Here is a 9,358-nt window from a genome sequence, read left to right as displayed (position 1 = left end):
GCAGTGACGCAGACAGGTAATAAACACTCACCTGCACACACACACTCACACTCACACATTCACACTCAGGGACATTCTAAAGCGCTTATCATGGTCTAATGTACTAAAACACCGACCAGGGAAAAGCATTTTTCTCTCACATTTCTCTTGTCATAAACACTATCTACTGCTCAGACAGCAGCACCGTAATCCAAGTGGAAGGACAATATTTTTACTTTAAGTGTTCTCTCTCCCACAGAAACCCGTTATAAAGAAACACTTAACGTGGCTTAATGCATTAATACAGTGATATTGAAGGATTAAATTCAGTATACAGCTTATTGATGATGCATATTATATACAGGGAAATGTGTCTCACACTGAGATTGTCATAAACACAGGGGGAAACACTACTGTTTTACATTAAGCTTTCTCTCACAACCGGAGGTGACAACCTGAACACAGATTTGATTTCTTTCATCATCATGATGTTTGAGAAATGTGAAACTGGAATTCCTATACACATATTTCATAGATTATTTTAGAGAAAAAAAAAATCTTTAAAAAATAAGGCTAAACAGCGATGAATGCTATCTTCAACCAGATCTCAGGGAAGTTGTCTATATAATGTGATCAACAATTAAGACTGACGAATAAAACTGATGTAGACAATGTAAAAAAAAAAAGTGGACCAATGGAAATGTGATAATCTCTATCAGAGAAGATGGTGCTGATGGAGTGGGTATTTTCTCTAAAGATCAAGTAGAAATGATTATGTCCAGGGAAATGATTCCAGGAAGATTACTGAGAGCTGATTGTCAGTGTGGACACTCCACCTGATAGAGCTGGAAAGATGAGGATTTTTCACAAGTTGTATGAAGTTTTAAATGTCGGCTTCAGTATCATTTTGTGGGGTGATTTCAATACAGCTACACATGAGAAAGATACATTTCCAAACCCAAATGTAATGATTTCTAGAGAAGGGAAACTTCTACACAATGTATGTGATCCATGTGAACTTAAGGACACCTTTAGAGAAACATTTCCTCATGAGTTTGGCTTTACACGGATTGACACTAAAACAAGAAGTAGAACAGGTCAAATACATGCCTCTAATATGATAAAAGTTTTATACTATAAAACAGAGCATTGAGTTGAATCAGATCATTTAGCTGCTTCAGTGAGAATAAACTTAAACATAAACGAGCAGAGAGCTTACTCCAAACTCAATACAACATGTCTAACAAACAAACAAGCTGTTCATGAATTAACCAAAGAAGTCAAACAAATTAAACACTTAAAGGTTTTAATGAGATCAAGCACTGAAATGTGAGATATTTTCAAAAAACAAATACAAAAATATTTATAAGAAAATATGAACACGAACATGGGGGTATTTTAAACATAAACATCTTACACTAACTGAGAGTGAGCAGTGAATTAAAAACATAAACACAAAAGATATTTCTGAAAACATTTGTGATGTGGTTAATAAGTGTAGGCAGTACAGTGTGGAGTTAAATGGAGCTGTTTTAGAAATTACAGGTAAGATAAAGGCAATATATCCATTATTACATTAAATAATTAAAAAGGGAAAAAGGGAGGGGAGGAGGCGCGAGCATTCACTAATATTTCTCTAATATTTCTCTAGTATTTCTTCTCCCTCTATTGGCTAACTACTACAAGTGTAGACTTACAAACACCGCCATAAAATACTTAATAACAGAATAGTGATTGTGGGAAATTGCACTTCCCGGGTTTGGCCACACGTGGGCAGTCGCCTCAAACAGCGCTGTGTGTTGTAGATGGATCTTGACTGCCATCGTTTGGCCAGGTTTAGGAAGTGCACGTTTCAAAGCGGCTCCGTTTCAAAGACTACACACAGCACAAATACATCAAGAGCACTGACACGGCTCTCCTTCAACTCCACCCAGAGGCCTTATATAACATGATGCTCTGATGGCTGATGATGATTTTAGTGGATTTGATTCCTGATCGTCTTTCTAAAACCTCATTCCTGATCCCAAAACGGTGACAGAGGCTGTAGGAATAACATGAACATATGGGCAAACTAGTAAGAATTTGTATTTCTCTATATCGCTGTATATAGTTTTGTTAGTTTGTGCGTTTGTATGTCTATTTTCCCTTCTGTCTGTTTTCATGCGATTTCTCTCTCTCTCTCTCTCACACACACACACACACACACACACACACACACAGAGGCAGCGTCACAAACGGGGGTGGGAGGGGTGTAGAGTAGAATAGAACGGTGGGCGGACGCTGGAATTTGACGGCGTGTTTGTGATTGGTTCTTCTGCCACAACGGTCTCAGCCAATCACAGAGCGGCTGTGTTGCTCTATCACGGAGAGAGTAGCGCTTGTTATTTCAGAGCTGTTCTTAAACCAGATCTGAGCAGCAAAATGAGTGGTCGCGGAGATTAAGACTGAAATCCATCATTGGAAAGCTGTTGAATTAGAAAACTAGGATTCAAATAAGCAAGACCTTCATATGATGTAAACTGATGTTTTTAGCTGCCATTTTCCCTCCCGACAATAAATGCGGAATGAAATGAAACAAGCTTTGCGTTGGCTTTATCTGGGGCAATAACAGGGAAGTAACGAACCGGGAGCTTTTATACAAACCTACAGCTTCTGCTGGACTTGGGGCCATCGACATAGGGCTTCAATTAAAGGATCCTTCTGTCCAAATATCACACAAGCTATAAAAAGAAGAGCAGATTGGATAGGGGACATAAGAACATGGCAGAAAAAAGCAGGCAGAGCCAGACACTAACTCCTTCTTACAAATTAATATACGGCCATTTTAAAGACAAATATAAACACTTACAAATAGACTGGGACAAATTAGCTAACAAATCCATATCTGAGGAAATAAACGAGGATGAATATGGGGAGGTTTTTAGGCAATGGATCAGAAATATGAAGAGCAAAGGCATGTGTGAAAATGGGCGTGACGTCATGGGGCTGGTCAGTGGGGTAGAGTCGCAGTTAGATGTGAGGTGAAATGGAGCTGTTTTGGAACAAAGAAAAAATGTCCTGTTCATGATTGTGATGAGGATGAGACAATAGACCACTGGAAAATGTTACTGATGATCTTACTAATAAAATGAAGTGACTATAACTTGTTTTGAATAAGTTTGTTGACCTTACTGAGTCTAACTAAGCAATGACAACTTTTTAAACTTTGTTTTATTAAACTCAACAGATTCAATTAACCTCTTCTTAAAATAATGAGGGTTTTGAAAAGTTGTGGGGGTCATGCGCAGTTCTACCTGTAGGTGGAATCGATTTGGAAGCTGATGGGAAAAGCATATTGTCTTAGTTTTTAAATTGCTTAATTGGTTAATTGGTCAATTTACATTAATCAACCGGGTCGAGTTGAAGGAGAGCCGTGTCAGTGCTCTTGATGTATTTGTGTTGTGTGTAGTATTTGAAACGGAGCCTCTTTGAAACGTGCACTTCCTAAACCTGGCCACACGATGGCAGTCAAGAGCCATCTACAACAACACAGCGCTGTTTGAGGCTACTGCCCACGTGTGGCCAAACCCAGGAACTGCAATTTCCCACAATCACTATTCTGTTATTAAGTATTTTATGGCGGTGTTTGTAAGTCTACACTTGTACACGTGATTGGCTGATTGGATAATGACATGAATGAGCAGGTGTTCCTAATAAAGTGGCCGGTGAGTGTAGTGTACAGCATGTTAATGGCAGTAAAACGCTGTTACTGTGGAGTGGATCCGTACTGAACTTGTCTCCATGTCAGTAATGGCTTTTCTGGGCTCATCTCCTGGAGCAGTGGAGCATAAAAGCCCCGGCAGAGGAAAACAGCAGTCCTCCTGGTTCTCAACACATCCGAGCTGGAGCAGAAAGTGTCCCGTTTGTCCATGTGATAGTGACAAAAACACTGCACACAGTACAGACAGAAGGTGATGCTGATCCACTCACTTTTGACGCCTTGTTCCTCAGAAGGCCGCAGCCCTTGAAGAGGAGTGTGGCGATTTCAGCCATCATTACTCTCTGTAAAAGAACAATATCTTTAACTAGCACGTCTACCATACGGATATTTATTCATTCATGCACTGTTTATCATTCACACAATCTCTGTCTAAAATGATTTTATTATTCATTCTTAAAAAAGAAACATGTAGAAATGTAACAGAGCTCCAATACATCTTTTCTAACACCGGCTAGTTAGACCTAGCTAGCACAAGGTAGCTATATAGCTAAGAACAATCACCAAATCAGCACATAGTTTTCAACAAAACTTCAAAAACACCAAAACACTCCTCATGCTGGAATGTTGGTAAGTGATATGTGTTTTGTTTTTTTTAAACACATACCTGACATAATTTAGCTGGTAATTAGTTCAGACAGCTAATTCCTGTCCTTTCAGTTCAAGTGTAACAAAACCTAAGCTAGCCTACTTAAACCCAGCCAGATACTAGCAAGCTGATTTAGCTAGTTAGCTCCCAGTCTTGTTTAGCTAACAGGAAAATGCTTTTAGTAGACTCTGATAACCAGAAGATCTCAAATGGAATTATAAATGTTTTATAGAAATAGCTAGAACATATTCGACTGCTAGTCTTTTGAGTCTGCTAGTCTTTACACTTTAATATTCTGTTATTTCTGGCCTCCATTTTAGGTTCTTCAGCATTTTTCTGGTTTAACTGTGTAATTCTGTTGTAGGTTTATTACAACATATGTATTATTTCCACATTCATATATTGCTGAGTTTTAACAGAATATAAAAAAAAGATTTTGTTACTATCTTTTTGATAAATTGTTAAAGATGTACTTCAGTCATGTTTCTCTATATAAACAATATTCGAAAAATTGTCATGTGACTATTGTTGGGTAAAAAAAAAATTACTGAAATTTTTAAAGTTTTAAATAAAGTAATAAAAGCACTCTCAGTGTTCACTCTGAACAGCTGAGACTCTCACTGTCACCATGGTTACGAGAAGATTTCTCATGAAGAGTCATGAAGTCCAGCTCAGAGTTCACGAGTCGTGACACAACATTGAAGTTTCTCAGTGTGGTGGAACACGTGTTAGTCCTGGTAGTGGTCCATGCTAAGTGTAATTACAGTACAGTCCTCAAACACCTGAACTGTTGTGTTTCAGTCACAGTCACTGTTTATTTTGTACTACACATAGTGTAAATGACGTACACACAACATATATACAAAACTGTATTAAATGACAGGAATACATACAGTGCATGTACTTAAAGGTTTTTAGTTACAGTTTTTTAGTTTAAAAAAATCTAAAAATCTTAAATAGTCAAACCACCATGGTTACCACTAAAACACATTAGCAAACTATGAACATTTTTTTAATTAAAAAAAAGGATTAAATCAATATTACAACTGTGAATCAATCATCTGTGGAGAAACAAATGTTTCACAGTCAACAAATTGCAACAAATTACAACAAATTATATATTAAATAACAAAAATTTAATAATTTATTATATAATTACAATGAACTGAATGAAGCAATGCTGAGCAGAAACACACTGAATAAATAGATAAAAATGTGGAGCTATAAATAGCTAAAACACATTGATGTGTATTTGTGTAATCAGTGTGATGATGTGATGATATCTCTGTGTTGTGTGTAGACGCTGAAGGATTTGACTTTGGATTGTAAAATATGTTATTAAAGCCTGAAGTAACTTGTAGCTGAGTGGATAAAAGGATGTGATCAGTCACAGTTATTGTTATGGAACCTCTACATCTGAATATGAATGATTCAGCTCCCAAACTGCTGGAAATGTGGGACGGGTTCTAACGCTTCACCAAAACTGCTTTATCCTGGAAAAGAGCTTTGAGGTGAGACTCCTGTCATACGCCAGTCCTGGTGAGTTTACGATCCTTAATGCTGAAAGACAGAGAAGAGAATCAGTGTAAACAAACAGCAGCATAAACACACACACATAATAAAACTGACAATATTATACAGTACACAGTGGATATTATTCAATATCATACAGTACAGTAAAGAGACAGTAAGTCAGTAACTCACTGTAGTTTCTTCAGTTTACAGTGTCGATCCTTCAGTAGATCAGAGAGCAGCTTCACTCCTGATTCTCCTGGATTATTACCGTACAGATTCAGTTCTCTCAGGTGTGATGAGGAGTTTGACCTCAGAGCTGAAGCCAGAGCAGCACAACCTTCATCTGTAATACTGCAGTAAGTCATCCTGCAAGAAAGAAAACCTTCTCACACTTAACACACTCAGTTTTAGCATTGAAAACATGAACTACACAAAATCTTTACATACAGTACATTTACTCTCCATCTCGCACACAACAGTGAAAATATCATGTCACTATGTAACCCCATTAAAATATAGTGTGTACATGTTCATGCATATACAGTTTTGTTAAAAATGTAGTTTATATACGCATTTGGAAACACACTCGTACACATAACGCAGTTTGTAAGTAAGGTTTAGTTCATGAAAGTTGGTGGGGATAAAAACTTGTTTCATTCATTTTAAGATAACTTCATTGCATTGTTTAAAAAGAGTGGAAAAGTACAAAGCTGGTGAGAGTGGTTAAAAGGGGGGTTGCCTAGCAATGTGCATGATTCTGATTGGTTATTTGGATAGGGGTTAATCAGCGAGGAGAACGGGAAAAGAAAAAAGGGGAAAAGGAGAAAGAAGTTTTCTCTTCGTTAAAACGTAACTTAACTTACAGTTAAAACTTGTTAAAACAATAATCTAAGCGTGAGAACTTACTAGTTACGAACTGATTAGAAGGAGGGAGCTGCTGTTTCTACATGAAGTTTGCACACAGTGTATTACCTAGCTGACTAGCCTAGTTAGCTAGTCGAACTGCTAGCCTGTTGTTCAGCTCACACAGCTACACACTATTGGCTGCTGTTCACCTGTTTTCCCCTGGGAGTCGCTGAGGAGAACCAGATAGCGCTCTGAGCTACCGGGTAACGCTCAGGGTTCCTCTGGCACCGCTGGATAAACGCCTGTGGACGAGTAACACGGAGCGATGCAGGTGCTAACTTCAGAAACATCGAGCACGTAAAAGCCCAGAAAGCCGTAAAGACCAGGTACCTTTGCAGTCAGTAGAGTCATTGCTCTTCTTAGAGTGAAGAGGCCATTTCAGTCTGGGCCACACCGCACCCCAGCCACCTCACAGCCCTGCAGCTTTTGTTTTGTTTATGTATTTTCAATTTGCCAGTCTGAGTGAGAGCGTGGGCTAAGGATAGCGCGCTTGAGTAAATAATTAACTGTTAGCCGCTATGACATATTGGTTGCTTGGTTTGTTATTAAGTTAATATGATTCAGGATTACTGTATGAGAAAGTAAATATTTTATACAGTTGAGTTACTTTACTTGCTAAATGAAGACATAAATTAAACATTTTGGTTGGTGAATATTCAGTGAATTTGTTGTATTTTATATACTGGCACAAGTATAGATAGCAAAACGAGGCATTTTCTTCTACCAGTAAGTAGTCCCTCAATGACACTGAAATACAGTAAGCTACAAGTAGGAGTCCAAGAGATCATATTCCTTCATCTCCCATAATTTAGGAAACAACAAAGTGAGTTACGAACCTGAAGCTCTGCTCTCGCAGCAACAGGGAGAAAAAAGGGAGAAAAACTACAATTAAAATTACCACAGATGAAAACTGGATGTTGTTGCCTTTATTAAATCTCTCTCTCTCTCTCTCTTTCTCTCTCTGTGTGTGAGATAACAGATTCTGATCGCGTGTCCAGTCAATCTTTCTGATCTTTCTGGAATGTAACAAAAAAGCTAAAGTAAATCTGATCAAATATTATTAGGTGGCTGTTGTTGTCAACAGTAAATAACAGTTTCTTGATTTGAGAAAGACTTTCTTGTTCTGAAACATAGTTAGCTTTTTTACTCAGTTACATCAGATAGAAGATAGAAAGCTTTCCAGAAAGTTCCACAGGACGTCTGGTTCAGGAGTTGAATAAAGTTATGTAATAATAAAACAAACCAAACAAACAAACAAATGAATGAATGAATGAATGAATGAATTACTTATTAATTATTATTAATTATTAATATAGAATTAATCTCGAAAGTAACTCTGATTCTCACATTTCAGTTTCTTACAAATATTTAAATCATATTCTAAAATTTACAGCTAAATAAAAACACACACAATCATTTCTGTATGTAATATTTGGTGAAAAAGTGATAATCTGATTTGTGTGTGTATGTGTGTGTGTCTGTGTGTGTGTGTGTCTGTGTGTGTCTGTGTGTGTATATACCTCAGTTTCTCCAGTGTACAGTGTGGATTCTTCAGTCCAGCAGAGAGCAGCTTCACTCCTGAATCCTGCAGTTTATTGTTACTCAGGTCCAGTTCTCTCAGACTGGAGGAGTTTGAGCTGAGAACTGAGGACAGAACTCTACAGCTTTCCTCTGTCAGATTACACCCACACAGCCTGGAAGAGAAATGATGAAATGTTTGATTTATTTCTCTGATTGTGAAATGAGGTGTTTCCATCAGTTGGGAAATAAACTGTCTACCTGAACAAGGTTCTAATGTTAGGATAAAAATATAAAATGAACAGCTTGTGTATAAACTTGGACTGCTCTTGGACAGATCCATGTGTCTCAGCTCATATGAGATGATGTATTTAACTTTCTGAAACAAGATAATAACAGAGAGGCGACTCTGAACAAACACGTCTCTTTATTTCTAGCAGAGAGTTTTTCATACAGTGTGTTCAGCAGCTCTGGGGAAAGTTCTGCTGGAGAACATTTACACATTTACACACTGTCCTTTACTGCTTCATTACAGTGTGTTCAGTGTGTAGATCAGTGTACATTGTGCACACATTTACTTTCCATTACAAACATTTTCTGGAATATTTTTGCTCCCATAGAACAATAGAAACAGGTCTATAAAATGGTAACAGCTCCATGAGGACAGATAACATCAGAGAAATTGGCTTATTGACCTCACTGTAAAGTGTCACTAGTACTGGCATGTTATTAAAGTAAATGTGTGTACAATGTACACTGATCTACACACTGTAGAAATAAATGTACTTTGTTCTGATGTGAGAAGTGATGTAGATATTTCAGCATTAACACAAAGCTGAATTTCACAGAGATGGTAAAACTGTTGCGTTTCATTGTTCATTGGACCTTAATCTTATAACATTCACACACAGAAATCACGTAACACCCCAACACACACACAAAGCTCAAAATCAGAAACAATGCTAATCTACACCTTATAAAAATACACACTTCAATTTTTTTACTCCTATAAAACACTGGGTCTCATTTATCACACTGCATACAAATGAATTTATTCATAAATCGTGTGTAGGAGCATTTACACAGAAAATCTT

The sequence above is a fragment of the Pangasianodon hypophthalmus genome, chromosome 9 (genome assembly GCF_027358585.1).
Source record: "Pangasianodon hypophthalmus isolate fPanHyp1 chromosome 9, fPanHyp1.pri, whole genome shotgun sequence".
Lineage (NCBI taxonomy): Eukaryota > Metazoa > Chordata > Actinopteri > Siluriformes > Pangasiidae > Pangasianodon > Pangasianodon hypophthalmus.
Note: the sequence above shows the minus strand (reverse complement) of the source record.